Below are 16,027 nucleotides of genomic sequence, written 5' to 3'. Positions count from 1 at the left end.
TTTTATATTATTTGTTACTATTGTGAAGGTTGTTGTTTAACTAATTTCTTTCTCAGCCTGTTTATCCTTTGAGTAGAAGGTTACTAATTTATTTGAGCTAATTTTATATCCAGCCTCTTTGCTGAAGTTGTTTATCTGCTGTAGGAGTTCTCTGGTGGAATTTTGGAGGTCACTTAAGTAAACTATCATATCATCTGCAAATAGTGATAACTTGACTTTTTTTTTCTCTATCAACGACTCACTAAGCTTTGAATATTTCATGACTTTTTCAGTCCCAAACACTACAATGATTCTTAACACACACACACGCACACGCACGCACGCACTCGTGCACGCATGCGTCAGGTTCCACTGTCTTATACCAATTTTTGTATGAGTTTGTTTTCCATTTCTGTGATAAAGCAATTAGCAAAACCCACTTATGGAGGAAAGGTTTTATTTCATCTTTCATTTTATATACAGTCCATCATCAAGGTAGTTCAAGTCAGGAGTCCTGGGGACAGGAACTGAAGCACAGACAGTGGCAAAACACAGCTCAGTGGCTTGCTTGCCATGACTTACTCATCTACCTTTCTTTCTTTTTTTTTTTTTTTTAAGATTTCGTATTTGTTTATTGGCAAATAAAAATAAAACATTTTAAAATACAGTCCTCACCTTCTAGTGTAGTTAAACATATTTCCAGGAAAAACAAAATAAATTGTGTGCTATATGGACAACCAATTGTTTTGTTAATCCATTTTTTTATAACCTTTTTTTTTTATTAACTTGAGTATTTCTTTTTTTTTTTTTCATTCTGTAGTTAGTTTATTTAACTTAGCACAATATCTTCAAGGAGTAACCAGTTTATATCATTAGAGAGGTTCTTCCTTTGTCTGTGATCAAAGAATATCTGCTACATTTTCTTTATTTATTCATTTATTAGTGGGTAGCTTTGCTGTTACTTCCCACTGAGTATTAAGAATAATATTACAACAAACAACATGACAGAGCATATTTTTCTTTTTTCTTTTTTTTTTTTTTGTCAGAAGGCTCTTCTTCTCATTTCATAGAGCTGCCCTTCCACCAGCTCCACCACCACTTTTTTTTTTTTTTTATTAACTTGAGTATTTCTTATATACATTTCGAGTGTTATTCCCTTTCCCGGTTTCCGGGCAAACATCCCCCTCCCCCCTCCCCTTCCTTATGGGTGTTCCCCTCCCAACCCTCCCCCAATTGCCGCCCTCCCCCCATAGACTAGTTCACTGTGGGTTCAGTCTTAGCAGGACCCAGGGCTTCCCCTTCCACTGGTGCTCTTACTAGGATATTCATTGCTACCTATGGGGTCAGAGTCCAGGGTCAGTCCATGTATAGTCTTTAGGTAGTGGCTTAGTCCCTGGAAGCTCTGGTTGCTTGGCATGGTTGTACTTTTGGGGTCTCAAGCCCCTTCAAGCTCTTCCAGTTCTTTCTCTGATTCCTTCAATAGGGGACCTATTCTCAGTTCAGTGGTTTGCTGCTGGCATTCGCCTCTATATTTGCTGTATTCTGGCTGTGTCTCTCAGGAGCGATCTACATCCGGCTCCTGTCGGTCTGCACTTCTTTGCTTCATCCATCTTGTCTAATTGGGTGGCTGTATATGTATGGGCCACATGTGGGGCAGGCTCTGAATGGGTGTTCCTTCAGTCTCTGTTTTAATCTTTGCCTCTCCCTTCCCTGCCAAGGGTATTCTTTTTCCTCATTTAAAGAAGGAGTGAAGCATTCACATTTTGATCATCCGTCTTGAGTTTCGTTTGTTCTAGGGATCTAGGGTAATTCAAGCATTTGGGCTAATAGCCACTTATCAATGAGTGCATACCATGTATGTCTTTCTGTGATCGGGTTAGCTCACTCAGGATGATATTTTCCAGTTCCAACCATTTGCCTACGAATTTCATAAACTCGTTGTTTTTGATAGCTGAGTAATATTCCATTGTGTAGATGTACCACATTTTCTGTATCCATTCCTCTGTTGAAGGGCATCTGGGTTCTTTCCAGCTTCTGGCTATTATAAATAAGGCTGCGATGAACATAGTGGAGCACGTGTCTCTTTTATATGTTGAGGCATCTTTTGGGTATATGCCCAAGAGAGGTATAGCTGGATCCTCAGGCAGTTCAATGTCCAATTTTCTGAGGAACCTCCAGACTGATTTCCAGAATGGTTTTACCAGTCTGCAATCCCACCAACAATGGAGGAGTGTTCCTCTTTCTCCACATCCTCGCCAGCATCTGCTGTCACCTGAGTTTTTGATCTTAGCCAATCGCACTGGTGTGAGGTGAAATCTCAGGGTTGTTTTGATTTGCATTTCCCTTATGACTAAAGATGTTGAACATTTCTTTAGGTGTTTCTCAGCCATTCGGCATTCCTCAGCTGTGAATTCTTTGTTTAGCTCTGAACCCCATTTTTTAATAGGGTTATTTGTTTCCCTGCGGTCTAACTTCTTGAGTTCTTTGTATATTTTGGAAATAAGGCCTCTATCTGTTGTAGGATTGGTAAAGATCTTTTCCCAATCTGTTGGTTGCCGTTTTGTCCTAACCACAGTGTCCTTTGCCTTACAGAAGCTTTGCAGTTTTATGAGATCCCATTTGTCGATTCTTGATCTTAGAGCATAAGCCATTGGTGTTTTGTTCAGGAAATTTTTTCCAGTGCCCATGTGTTCCAGATGCTTCCCTAGTTTTTCTTCTATTAGTTTGAGTGTGTCTGGTTTGATGTGGAGGTCCTTGATCCACTTGGACTTAAGCTTTGTACAGGGTGATAAGCATGGATCGATCTGCATTCTTCTACATGTTGACCTCCAGTTGAACCAGCACCATTTGCTGAAAATACTATCTTTTTTCCATTGAATGGTTTTGGCTCCTTTGTCAAAAATCAAGTGACCATAGGTGTGTGGGTTCATTTCTGTGTCTTCAATTCTATTCCATTGGTCTATCTGTCTGTCTCTGTACCAATACCATGCAGTTTTTATCACTATTGCTCTGTAATACTGCTTGAGTTCAGGGATAGTGATTCCCCCTGAAGTCCTTTTATTGTTGAGGATAGCTTTAGCTATCCTAGGTTTTTTGTTATTCCAGATGAATTTGCAAATTGTTCTGTCTAACTCTTTGAAGAATTGGATTGGTATTTTGATGGGGATTGCATTGAATCTGTAGATTGCTTTTGGTAAAATGGCCATTTTTACCATATTAATCCTGCCAATCCATGAGCATGGGAGATCTTTCCATCTTCTGAGGTCTTCTTCAATTTCTTTCCTTAGTGTCTTGAAGTTCTTATTGTACAGATCTTTTACTTGCTTGGTTAAAGTCACACCGAGGTACTTTATATTATTTGGGTCTATTATGAAGGGTGTCGTTTCCCTAATTTCTTTCTCGGCTTGTTTCTCTTTTGTATAGAGGAAGGCAACTGATTTATTTGAGTTAATTTTATACCCAGCCACTTTGCTGAAGTTGTTTATCAGCTTTAGTAGTTCTCTGGTGGAACTTTTGGGATCACTTAAATATACTATCATGTCATCTGCAAATAGTGATATTTTGACCTCTTCTTTTCCGATCTGTATCCCTTTGATCTCCTTTTGTTGTCTGACTGCTCTGGCTAGAACTTCAAGAACTATATTGAATAAGTAGGGAGAGAGTGGGCAGCCTTGTCTAGTCCCTGATTTTAGTGGGATTGCTTCAAGTTTCTCTCCATTTAGTTTAATGTTAGCAACTGGTTTGCTGTATATGGCTTTTACTATGTTTAGGTATGGGCCTTGAATTCCTATTCTTTCCAGGACTTTTATCATGAAGGGGTGTTGAATTTTGTCAAATGCTTTCTCAGCATCTAATGAAATGATCATGTGGTTCTGTTCTTTCAGTTTGTTTATATAATGGATCACGTTGATGGTTTTACGTATATTAAACCATCCCTGCATGCCTGGGATGAAGCCTACTTGTTCATGGTGGATGATTGTTTTGATGTGCTCTTGAATTCGGTTTGCCAGAATTTTATTGAGTATTTTTGCGTCGATATTCATAAGGGAAATTGGTCTGAAGTTCTCTTTCTTTGTTGTGTCTTTGTGTGGTTTAGGTATAAGAGTAATTGTGGCTTCATAGAAGGAATTCGGTAGGGCTCCATCTGTTTCAATTTTGTGGAATAGTTTGGATAATATTGGTATGAGGTCTTCTATGAAGGTTTGATAGAATTCTGCACTAAACCCGTCTGGACCTGGGCTCTTTTTGGTTGGGAGACCTTTAATGACTGCTTCTATTTCCTTAGGAGTTATGGGGTTGTTTAACTGGTTTATCTGTTCCTGATTTAACTTCGATACCTGGTATCTGTGTAGGAAATTGTCCATTTCCTGAAGATTTTCAAATTTTGTTGAATATAGGTTTTTATAGTAAGATCTGATGATTTTTTGAATTTCCTCCGAATCTGTAGTTATGTCTCCCTTTTCATTTCTGATTTTGTTAATTTGGACACACTCTCTGTGTCCTCTCGTTAGTCTGGCTAAGGGTTTATCTATCTTGTTGATTTTCTCAAAGAACCAACTTTTGGTTCTGTTGATTCTTTCTATGGTCCTTTTTGTTTCTACTTGGTTGATTTCAGCTCTGAGTTTGATTATTTCCTGCCTTCTACTCCTCCTGGGTGTATTTGCTTCTTTTTGTTCTAGAGCTTTTAGGTGTGCTGTCAAGCTGCTGACATATGCTCTTTCCTGTTTCTTTCTGCAGGCACTCAGCGCTATGAGTTTTCCTCTTAGCACAGCTTTCATTGTGTCCCATAAGTTTGAGTATGTTGTATCTTCATTTTCATTAAATTCTAAAAAGTTTTTAATTTCTTTCTTTATTTCTTCCTTGACCAGGTTATCATTGAGTAGAGCATTGTTCAATTTCCACGTATATGTGGGCATTCTTCCCTTATTGTTATTGAAGACCAGTTTTAGGCCGTGGTGGTCCGATAGCACGCATGGGATTATTTCTATCTTTCTGTACCTGTTGAGGCCCGTTTTTTGACCAATTATATGGTCAATTTTGGAGAAAGTACCATGAGGAGCTGAGAAGAAGGTATATCCTTTTGCTTTAGAATAGAATGTTCTATAAATATCCGTTAAGTCCATTTGGCTCATGACTTCTCTTAGTCTGTCTACATCACTGTTTAATTTCTGTTTCCATGATCTGTCCATTGATGAGAGTGGGGTGTTGAAATCTCCCACTATTATTGTGTGAGGTGCAATGTGTGTTTTGAGCTTTAGTAAGGTTTCTTTTACATATGTAGGTGCCCTTGTATTTGGGGCATAGATATTTAGGATTGAGAGTTCATCTTGGTGGATTTTTCCTTTGATGAATATGAAGTGTCCTTCCTTATCTTTTTTGATGACTTTTAGTTGGAAATTGATTTTATTTGATATTAGAATGGCTACTCCAGCTTGCTTCTTCTGACCATTTGCTTGGAAAGTTGTTTTCCAGCCTTTCACACTGAGGTAGTGTCTGTCTTTGTCTCTGAGGTGTGTTTCCTGTAGGCAGCAGAATGCAGGGTCCTCGTTGCGTATCCAGTTTGTTAATCTATGTCTTTTTATTGGGGAGTTGAGGCCATTGATATTGAGAGATATTAAGGAATAGTGATTATTGCTTCCCGTTATATTCATATTTGATGTGAGGTTATGTTTGTGTGCTTTCATTCTCTTTGTTTTGTTGCCAAGACGATTAGTTTCTTGCTTCTTCTAGGGTATAGCTTGCCTCCTTATGTTGGGCTTTACCATTTATTATCCTTTGTAGTGCTGGATTTGTAGAAAGATATTGTGTAAATTTGGTTTTGTCATGGAATATCTTGGTTTCTCCATCAATGTTAATTGAGAGTTTTGCTGGATACAGTAATCTGGGCTGGCATTTGTGTTCTCTTAGGGTCTGTATAACATCAGTCCAGGATCTTCTGGCCTTCATAGTTTCTGGCGAGAAGTCTGGTGTGATTCTGATAGGTCTCCCTTTATATGTTACTTGACCTTTTTCCCTTACTGCTTTTAATATTCTTTCTTTATTTTGTGCGTTTGGTGTTTTGACAATTATGTGACGGGAGGTGTTTCTTTTCTGGTCCAATCTATTTGGAGTTCTGTAGGCTTCCTGTATGTCTATGGGTATCTCTTTTTTTAGGTTAGGGAAGTTTTCTTCTATGATTTTGTTGAAGATATTTACTGGTCCTTTGAGCTGGGAGTCTTCACTCTCTTCTATACCTATTATCCTTAGGTTTGATCTTCTCATTGAGTCCTGGATTTCCTGTATGTTTTGGACCAGTAGCTTTTTCCGCTTTACATTATCTTTGACAGTTGAGTCAATGATTTCTATGGAATCTTCTGCTCCTGAGATTCTCTCTTCCATCTCTTGTATTCTGTTGGTGAAGCTTGTATCTACAGCTCCTTGTCTCTTCTTTTGGTTTTCTATATCCAGGGTTGTTTCCCTGTGTTCTTTCTTGATTGCTTCTATTTCCATTTTTAATTCCTTCAACTGTTTGTGTTTTCCTGGAATTCTTTCAGGGATTTTTGCGATTCCTCTCTGTAGGCTTTTACTTGTTTATTAATGTTTTCCTGTGCTTCCCTAAGTGTGTTCAGGTCTTTCCTGAAGTCCTCCAGCATCATGATCAAATATGATTTTGAAACTAGATCTTGCTTTTCTGGTGTGTTTGGATATTCCATGTTTGTTTTGGTGGGAGAATTGGGCTCCGATGATGGCATGTAGTCTTGGTTTCTGTTGCTTGTGTTCCTGCGCTTGCCTCTCGCCATCAGATTATCTCTAGTGTTACTTTGTTCTGCTATTTCTGACAGTGGCTAGACTGTCCTATAAGCCTGTGTGTCAGGAGTGCTGTAGACCTGTTTTCCTCTCTTTCAGTCAGTTATGGGGACAGAGTGTTCTGCTTTCGGGCGTGTAGTTTTTCCTCTCTACAGGTCTTCAGCTGTTCCTGTGGGCCTGTGTCTTGAGTTCACCAGGCAGCTTTCTTGCAGCAGAAAATTTGGCCTTACCTGTGGTCCCGAGGCTCAGGTTTGCTCGTGGGGTGCTGTCCAGGGGCTCTCTGCAGCGGCAGCAACCAGGAAGACCTGTGCCGCCGTTTCCGGGAGCTTCAGTGCACCAGGGTTCCAGATGGTCTTTGGCTTTTTCCTCTGGCGTCCGAGATGTGTGTGTAGAGAGCAGTCTCTTCTGGTTTCCCAGGCTTGTCTGCCTCTCTGAAGGTTTAGCTCTCCCTCCCACGGGATTTGGGTGCAGAGAACTGTTTATCCGGTCTGTTTCCTTCTGGTTCTGGTGGTGTCTTAGGCACAGGGGTCCTGCCGCTCCTGGGCCCTCCCCCACGGGAGCCCAGAGGCCTTATACAGTTTCCTCTTGGGCCAGGGATGTGGGCAGGGGTGAGCAGTGTTGGTGGTCTCTTCCGCTCTGCAGCCTCAGGAGTGCCCACCTGACCAGGCGGTTGGGTCTCTCTCTCACCGGGTCTGGGAGCAGAGAGCTGCTGCGGGCCGGGATCCGCGGGTGTGGGACTTCCGGTAAACACAGAACGTGCCCGGTTCTAGAGAAATTCTGCTTCCGTGTGTCCCAAGCTCACCAGGCAGCTTTCTTGCAGCAGAAAATTTGGTCTTACCTGTGGTCTCGAGGCTCAAGTTCGCTCGTGGGGTGCTGCCCAGGGGCTCTCTGCAGCGGCAGCAACCAGGAAGACCTGTGCCGCCCCTTCCGGGAGCTTCAGTGCACCAGGGTTCCAGATGGTCTTTGGCTTTTTCCTCTGGCGTCCGAGATGTGTGTGCAGGGAGCAGTCTCTTCTGGTTTCCCAGGCCTGTCTGCCTCTCTGAAGGTTTAGCTCTCCCTCCCACGGGATTTGGGTGCAGAGAACTGTTTATCCGGTCTGTTTCCTTCAGGGTCCGGCGGTGTCTGTGGCAGGGGTCCTGCCGCTCCTGGGCCCTCCCCCACGGGAGCCCAGAGGCCTTATACAGTTTCCTCTTGGGCCAGGGATGTGGGCAGGGGTGAGCAGTGTTGGTGGTCTCTTCCGCTCTGCAGCCTCAGGAGTGCCCACCTGACCAGGCGGTTGGGTCTCTTGAGTATTTCTTATATACATTTCGAGTGTTATTCCCTTTCCCGGTTTCCGGGCAAACATCCCCCTCCCCCCTCCCCTTCCTTATGGGTGTTCCCCTCTCAACCCTCCCCCCATTGCCGCCCTCCCCCCATAGACTAGTTCACTGGGGGTTCAGTCTTAGCAGGACCCAGGGCTTCCCCTTCCACTGGTGCTCTTACTAGGATATTCATTGCTTCCTATGGGGTCAGAGTCCAGGGTCAGTCCATGTATAGTCTTTAGGTAGTGGCTTAGTCCCTGGAAGCTCTGGTTGCTTGGCATTGTTGTACTTTTGGGGTCTCGAGCCCCTTCAAGCTCTTTCAGTTCTTTCTCTGATTCCTTCAATAGGGGACCTATTCTCAGTTCAGTGGTTTGCTGCTGGCATTCGCCTCTGTATTTGCTGTATTCTGGCTGTGTCTCTCAGGAGAGATCTACATCCGGCTCCTGTTGGTCTGCACTTCTTTGCTTCATCCATCTTGTCTAATTGGGTGGCTGTATATGTATGGGCCACATGTGGGGCAGGCTCTGAATGGGTGTTCCTTCGGTCTCTGTTTTAATCTTTGCCTCTCCCTTCCCTGCCAAGGGTATTCTTTTTCCTCATTTAAAGAAGGAGTGAAGCATTCACATTTTGATCATCCGTCTTGAGTTTCGTTTGTTCTAGGGATCTAGGGTAATTCAAGCATTTGGGCTAATAGCCACTTATCAATGAGTGCATACCATGTATGTCTTTCTGTGATTGGGTTAGCTCACTCAGGATGATATTTTCCAGTTCCAACCATTTGCCTACGAATTTCATAAACTCGTTGTTTTTGATAGCTGAGTAATATTCCATTGTGTAGATGTACCACATTTTCTGTATCCATTCCTCTGTTGAAGGGCATCTGAGTTCTTTCCAGTTTCTGGCTATTATAAATAAGGCTGCGATGAACATAGTGGAGCATGTGTCTCTTTTATATGTTGAGGCATCTTTTGGGTATATGCCCAAGAGAGGTATAGCTGGATCCTCAGGCAGTTCAATGTCCAATTTTCTGAGGAACCTGCAGACTGATTTCCAGAATGGTTTTACCAGTCTGCAATCCCACCAACAATGGAGGAGTGTTCCTCTTTCTCCACATCCTCGCCAGCATCTGCTGTCACCTGAGTTTTTGATCTTAGCCATTCTCACTGGTGTGAGGTGAAATCTCAGGGTTGTTTTGATTTGCATTTCCCTTATGACTAAAGATGTTGAACATTTCTTTAGGTGTTTCTCAGCCATTCGGCATTCCTCAGCTGTGAATTCTTTGTTTAGCTCTGAACCCCATTTTTTAATAGGGTTATTTGTTTCCCTGCGGTCTAACTTCTTGAGTTCTTTGTATATTTTGGACATAAGGCCTCTATCTGTTGTAGGATTGGTAAAGATCTTTTCCCAATCTGTTGGTTGCCGTTTTGTCCTAACCACAGTGTCCTTTGCCTTACAGAAGCTTTGCAGTTTTATGAGATCCCATTTGTCGATTCTTGATCTTAGAGCATAAGCCATTGGTGTTTTGTTCAGGAAATTTTTTCCAGTGCCCATGTGTTCCAGATGCTTCCCTAGTTTTTCTTCTATTAGTTTGAGTGTGTCTGGTTTGATGTGGAGGTCCTTGATCCACTTGGACTTAAGCTTTGTACAGGGTGATAAGCATGGATCGATCTGCATTCTTCTACATGTTGCCCTTCAGTTGAACCAGCACCATTTGCTGAAAATGCTATCTTTTTTCCATTGGATGGTTTTGGCTCCTTTGTCAAAAATCAAGTGACCATAGGTGTGCGGGTTCATTTCTGGGTCTTCAATTTTATTCCATTGGTCTATCTGTCTGTCTCTGTACCAATACCATGCAGTTTTTATCACTATTGCTCTGTAATACTGCTTGAGTTCAGGGATAGTGATTCCCCCTGAAGTACTTTTATTTTTGAGGATAGCTTTAGCTATCCTGGGTTTTTTGTTATTCCAGATGAATTTGCAAATTGTTCTGTCTAACTCTTTGAAGAATTGGATTGGTATTTTGATGGGGATTGCATTGAATCTGTAGATTGCTTTTGGTAAAATGGCCATTTTTACTATATTAATCCTGCCAATCCATGAGCATGGGAGATCTTTCCATCTTCTGAGGTCTTCTTCAATTTCTTTCCTCAGTGTCTTGAAGTTCTTATTGTACAGATCTTTTACTTGCTTGGTTAAAGTCACACCGAGGTACTTTATATTATTTGGGTCTATTATGAAGGGTGTCGTTTCCCTAATTTCTTTCTCGGCTTGTTTCTCTTTTGTATAGAGGAAGGCAACTGATTTATTTGAGTTAATTTTATACCCAGCCACTTTGCTGAAGTTGTTTATCAGCTTTAGTAGTTCTCTGGTGGAACTTTTGGGATCACTTAAATATACTATCATGTCATCTGCAAATAGTGATATTTTGACCTCTTCTTTTCCGATCTGTATCCCCTTGATCTCCTTTTGTTGTCTGATTGCTCTGGCTAGAACTTCAAGAACTATATTGAATAAGTAGGGAGAGAGTGGGCAGCCTTGTCTAGTCCCTGATTTTAGTGGGATTGCTTCAAGTTTCTCTCCATTTAGTTTAATGTTAGCAACTGGTTTGCTGTATATGGCTTTTACTATGTTTAGGTATGGGCCTTGAATTCCTATTCTTTCCAGGACTTTTATCATGAAGGGGTGTTGAATTTTGTCAAATGCTTTCTCAGCATCTAATGAAATGATCATGTGGTTCTGTTCTTTCAGTTTGTTTATATAATGGATCACGTTGATGGTTTTCCGTATATTAAACCATCCCTGCATGCCTGGGATGAAGCCTACTTGATCATGGTGGATGATTGTTTTGATGTGCTCTTGAATTCGGTTTGCCAGAATTTTATTGAGTATTTTTGCGTCGATATTCATAAGGGAAATTGGTCTGAAGTTCTCTTTCTTTGTTGTGTCTTTGTGTGGTTTAGGTATAACAGTAATTGTGGCTTCGTAGAAGGAATTCGTTAGGGCTCCATCTGTTTCAATTTTGTGGAATAGTTTGGATAATATTGGTATGAGGTCTTGTATGAAGGTCTGATAGAATTCTGCACTAAACCCGTCTGGACCTGGGCTCTTTTTGCTTGGGAGACCTTTAATGACTGCTTCTATTTCCTTAGGAGTTATGGGGTTGTGTAACTGGTTTATCTGTTCCTGATTTAACTTCGATACCTGGTATCTGTCTAGGAAATTGTCCATTTCCTGAAGATTTTCAAATTTTGTTGAATATAGGTTTTTATAGTAAGATCTGATGATTTTTTGAATTTCCTCTGAATCTGTAGTTATGTCTCCCTTTTCATTTCTGATTTTGTTAATTTGGACGCACTCTCTGTGTCCTCTCGTTAGTCTGGCTAAGGGTTTATCTATCTTGTTGATTTTCTCAAAGAACCAACTTTTGGTTCTGTTGATTCTTTCTATGGTCCTTTTTGTTTCTACTTGGTTGATTTCAGCTCTGAGTTTGATTATTTCCTGCCTTCTACTCCTCCTGGGTGTATTTGCTTCTTTTTGTTCTAGAGCTTTTAGGTGTGCTGTCAAGCTGCTGACATATGCTCTTTCCTGTTTCTTTCTGCAGGCACTCAGCGCTATGAGTTTTCCTCTTAGCACAGCTTTCATTGTGTCCCATAAGTTTGAGTATGTTGTATCTTCATTTTCATTAAATTCTAAAAAGTTTTTAATTTCTTTCTTTATTTCTTCCTTGACCAGTTTATCATTGAGTAGAGCATTGTTCAATTTCCACGTATATGTGGGCATTCTTCCCTTATTGTTATTGAAGACCAGTTTTAGGCCGTGGTGGTCTGATAGCACGCATGGGATCATTTCTATCTTTCTGTACCTGTTGAGGCCCGTGTTTTGACCAATTATATGGTCAATTTTGGAGAAAGTATCATGAGGAGCTGAGAAGAAGATATATCCTTTTGCTTTAGGATAGAATGTTCTATAAATATCCGTTAAGTCCATTTGGCTCATGACTTCTCTTAGTCTGTCGACATCACTGTTTAATTTCTGTTTCCATGATCTGTCCATTGATGAGAGTGGGGTGTTGAAATCTCCCACTATTATTGTGTGAGGTGCAATGTGTGTTTTGAGCTTTAGGAAGGTTTCTTTTACATATGTAGGTGCCCTTGTATTTGGGGCATAGATATTTAGGATTGAGAGTTCATCTTGGTGGATTTTTCCTTTGATGAATATGAAGTGTCCTTCCTTATCTTTTTTGATGACTTTTAGTTGGAAATTGACTTTATTTGATATTAGAATGGCTACTCCAGCTTGCTTCTTCTGACCATTTGCTTGGAAAGTTGTTTTCCAGCCTTTCACTCTGAGGTAGTGTCTGTCTTTGTCTCTGAGGTGTGTTTCCTGTAGGTAGCAGAATGCAGGGTCCTCGTTGCGTATCCAGTTTGTTAATCTATGTCTTTTTATTGGGGAGTTGAGGCCATTGATATTGAGAGATATTAAGGAATAGTGATTATTGTTTCCCTTTATATTCATATTTGGATGTGAGGTTATGTTTGTGTGCTTTCATTCTCTTTGTTTTGTTGCCAAGACGATTAGTTTCTTGCTTCTTCTAGGGTATAGCTTGCCTCCTTATGTTGGGCTTTACCATTTATTATCCTTTGTAGTGCTGGATTTGTGGAAAGATATTGTGTAAATTTGGTTTTGTCATGGAATATCTTGGTTTCTCCATCAATGTTAATTGAGAGTTTTGCTGGATACAGTAACCTGGGCTGGCATTTGTGTTCTCTTAGGGTCTGTATGACATCAGTCCAGGATCTTCTGGCCTTCATTGTTTCTGGCGAGAAGTCTGGTGTGATTCTGATAGGTCTCCCTTTATATGTTACTTGACCTTTTTCCCTTACTGCTTTTAATATTCTTTCTTTATTTTGTGCGTTTGGTGTTTTGACAATTATGTGACGGGAGGTGTTTCTTTTCTGGTCCAATCTATTTGGAGTTCTGTAGGCTTCCTGTATGTCTATGGGTATCTCTTTTTTTAGGTTAGGGAAGTTTTCTTCTATGATTTTGTTGAAGATATTTACTGGTCCTTTGAGCTGGGAGTCTTCACTCTCTTCTATACCTATTATCCTTAGGTTTGATCTTCTCATTGAGTCCTGGATTTCCTGTATGTTTTGGACCAGTAGCTTTTTCTGCTTTACATTATCTTTGACAGTTGAGTCAATGATTTCTATGGAATCTTCTGCTCCTGAGATTCTCTCTTCCATCTCTTGTATTCTGTTGGTGAAGCTTGTATCTACAGCTCCTTGTCTCTTCTTTTAGTTTTCTATATCCAGGGTTGTTTCCATGTGTTCTTTCTTGATTGCTTCTATTTCCATTTTTAATTCCTTCAACTGTTTGATTGTGTTTTCCTGGAATTCTTTCAGGGATTTTTGTGTCTCCTCTCTATGGGCTTCTACTTGTTTATTTATGTTTTCCTGGAATTCTTTCAGGGATTTTTGCGATTCTTTCAGGCATTTTTGCGATTCCTCTCTGTAGGCTTCTACTTGTTCTCTAAGGGAGTTCTTCACGTCTTTCTTGAAGTCCTCCAGCATCATGATCAAATATGATTTTGAAACTAGATCTTGCTTTTCTGGTGTGTTTGGATATTCCGTGTTTGTTTTGGTGGGAGAATTGGGCTCCGATGATGCCATGTAGTCTTGGTTTCTGTTGCTTGGGTTCCTACGCTTGCCTCTCGCCATCAGATTATCTCTAGTTTTACTTTGTTCTGCTACTTCTGACAGTGGCTAGACTGTCCTATAAGCCTGTGTGTCAGGAGTGCTGTAGACCTGTTTTCCTCTCTTTCAGTCAGTTATGGGGACAGAATGTTCTGCTTTCGGGCGTGTAGTTTTTCCTCTCTACAGGTCTTCAGTTGTTCCTGTGGGCCTGTGTCTTGAGTTCACCAGGCAGCTTTCTTGCAGCATACAAGTTGGTCTTACCTGTGGTCCCGAGGCTCAAGTTCGCTCGCGGGGTGCTTCCCACGGGCTCTTTGCGGCGGCAACAACCAGGAAGCCATAACTTGACTTCTTTCTGATTTATATCCTTTTGACCTCCTTTTGTTGTCTAATTGCTCTGGCTAGGACTTTGAGTACTATATTGAATATGTGGGGAGAAAGTGGACAGCCTTGTGTAGTTTCTGATTTTTGTGAAATTCTTTTTTTATCTTTATTAACTTGAGTATTTCTTATTTACATTTCAATTGTTATTCCCCTTCCTGGTTTCCAGGGCAACATCCCCCTAACCCCTCCACCTCCCCTTCTATATGGGCTTCCCCTCCCCATCCTACCCCCATTACCACCCTCCCCCCCCAACAATCACGTTCACTGAGGGTTCAGTCTTGGCAGAACCAAGGGCTTCCCCTTCCACTGGTGCTCTTACTAGGCTATTCATTGCTACCTATGAGGTCAGAGTCCAGGGTCAGTCCATGTATAGTCTTTGGGTAGTGGCTTAGTCCCTGGAAGCTCTGGTTGCTTGGCATTGTTGTTCATATGGGTCTCGAACCCCTTCAAGGTCTTCCAGTCCTTTCTCTGATTCCTTCAATGGGGGTCCCATTCTCAGTTCAGTGGTTTGCTGCTGGCATTCCCCTATATATTTGCTGTATTCTGGCTGTGTCTCTCAGGAGAGATCTGCATCTGGTTCCTGTTGGCCTGCACTTCTTTGCTTCATCCATCTTCTCTAGTTTGGTGGTTGTATATGTATGGGCCACATGTGGGGCAGGTTCTGAATGGGTGTTCCTTCTGCCTCTGTTCTAAACTTTGCCTCCCTATTCCCTGCCAAAGGTATTCGTGTTCCCCTTTTAAAGAAGGAGTTAAGCGTTTGCATTTTGGTCATCCTTCTTGAGTTTCATGTGTTCTGTGCATCTAGGGTAATTCAAGCATTTGGGCTAATAGCCACTTTTCAATTAGTGCATACCATGTGTGTTTTTCTGTGATTGGGTTACCTCACTCAGGATGATATCTTCCAGTTCCATCCATTTGCCTATGAATTTCATACAGTCATTGTTTTTGATAGCTGTGTAATATTCCATTGTGTAGATGTACCACATTTTCTGTATCCATTCCTCTGTTGAAGGACATCTGAGTTATTTCTAGCTTCTGGCTATTATAAATAAGGCTGCTATGAACATAGTGGAGCATGTGTCTTTGTTATATGTTGGGGCATCTTTTGGGTATATGCCCAAGAGAGGTATAGCTGGGTCCTCAGGTAGTTCAATGTCCAGTTTTCTGAGGAACCTCCAGACTGATTTCCAGAATGGTTGTACCAGTCTGCAATCCCACTAACAATGGAGGAGTGTTCCTCTTTCTTCACATCCTTGCCAGCATCTGCATTTCCTCTCTATAGGCTTCTGCTTGTTTATTTGTGTTTTCCTGCATTTCTCTAAGGGAGTTTTTTATGTCTTTCTTGAAGTCCTCCATCATCATGATCAAATGTGATTTAAAATCTAGATCTTGCTTTTCTGCTGTGTTTGGATATTCAGTGTTTGCTTTGGTGGGAGAATTGGGCTCTGATGATGCCATGTAGTCTTGGTTTCTTTTGTTTGGATTCCTGCACTTGCATCTGGCCAAGAGGTTGTCCCTGGTGTTAACTTGTTTTTCTATTTCTGACAGTGGCTTGACCGTCATATAGGCCTGTGTGTCAGGAATGCTGTAGACTTGTTTTCCTCTTTTCTTTCAGCCAGTAATGGGAACAGAGTGTTCTGTTTTCACGCATGTAGTTATTCCTGTCCACTGGCTTTCAGCTGTCCCTGTGGGTGGTAACCAGAAGGGCCTGTCCCTGCTTTGCCTGGGTCCCTGTGCACAGGGGGGCCAGATGGTGCTAGGCATTTTCCTCTACAGTCAGAAATGTGGGCAGAGAGTAATGTCTTCTGGTTTTCCAGGAGTGTTGGCCCCTCTGAAGGTCTAGCTCTCCCTCCCATGGGATTTGGGTGCAGGGAGCTGTTTGGCTCT

The 16,027-nt window shown here is 41.5% G+C and overlaps 1 long non-coding RNA gene across 1 annotated transcript in view; it reads left to right on the top strand.

Annotated features, from left to right (window-relative positions):
* Nucleotides 1-16,027, top strand: part of LOC148005699 (uncharacterized) — a 72,976-nt gene that overhangs the window by 41,941 nt on the left and 15,008 nt on the right. The window lies entirely within an intron of this gene.

This window comes from Rattus norvegicus, chromosome 5 (genome assembly GCF_021556685.1).
Source record: "Rattus norvegicus strain SHRSP/BbbUtx chromosome 5, alternate assembly SHRSP_T2T, whole genome shotgun sequence".
Taxonomy (NCBI): Eukaryota; Metazoa; Chordata; class Mammalia; order Rodentia; family Muridae; genus Rattus; species Rattus norvegicus.
Note: the sequence above shows the minus strand (reverse complement) of the source record. Positions and strands in the feature narration are given on the sequence as shown.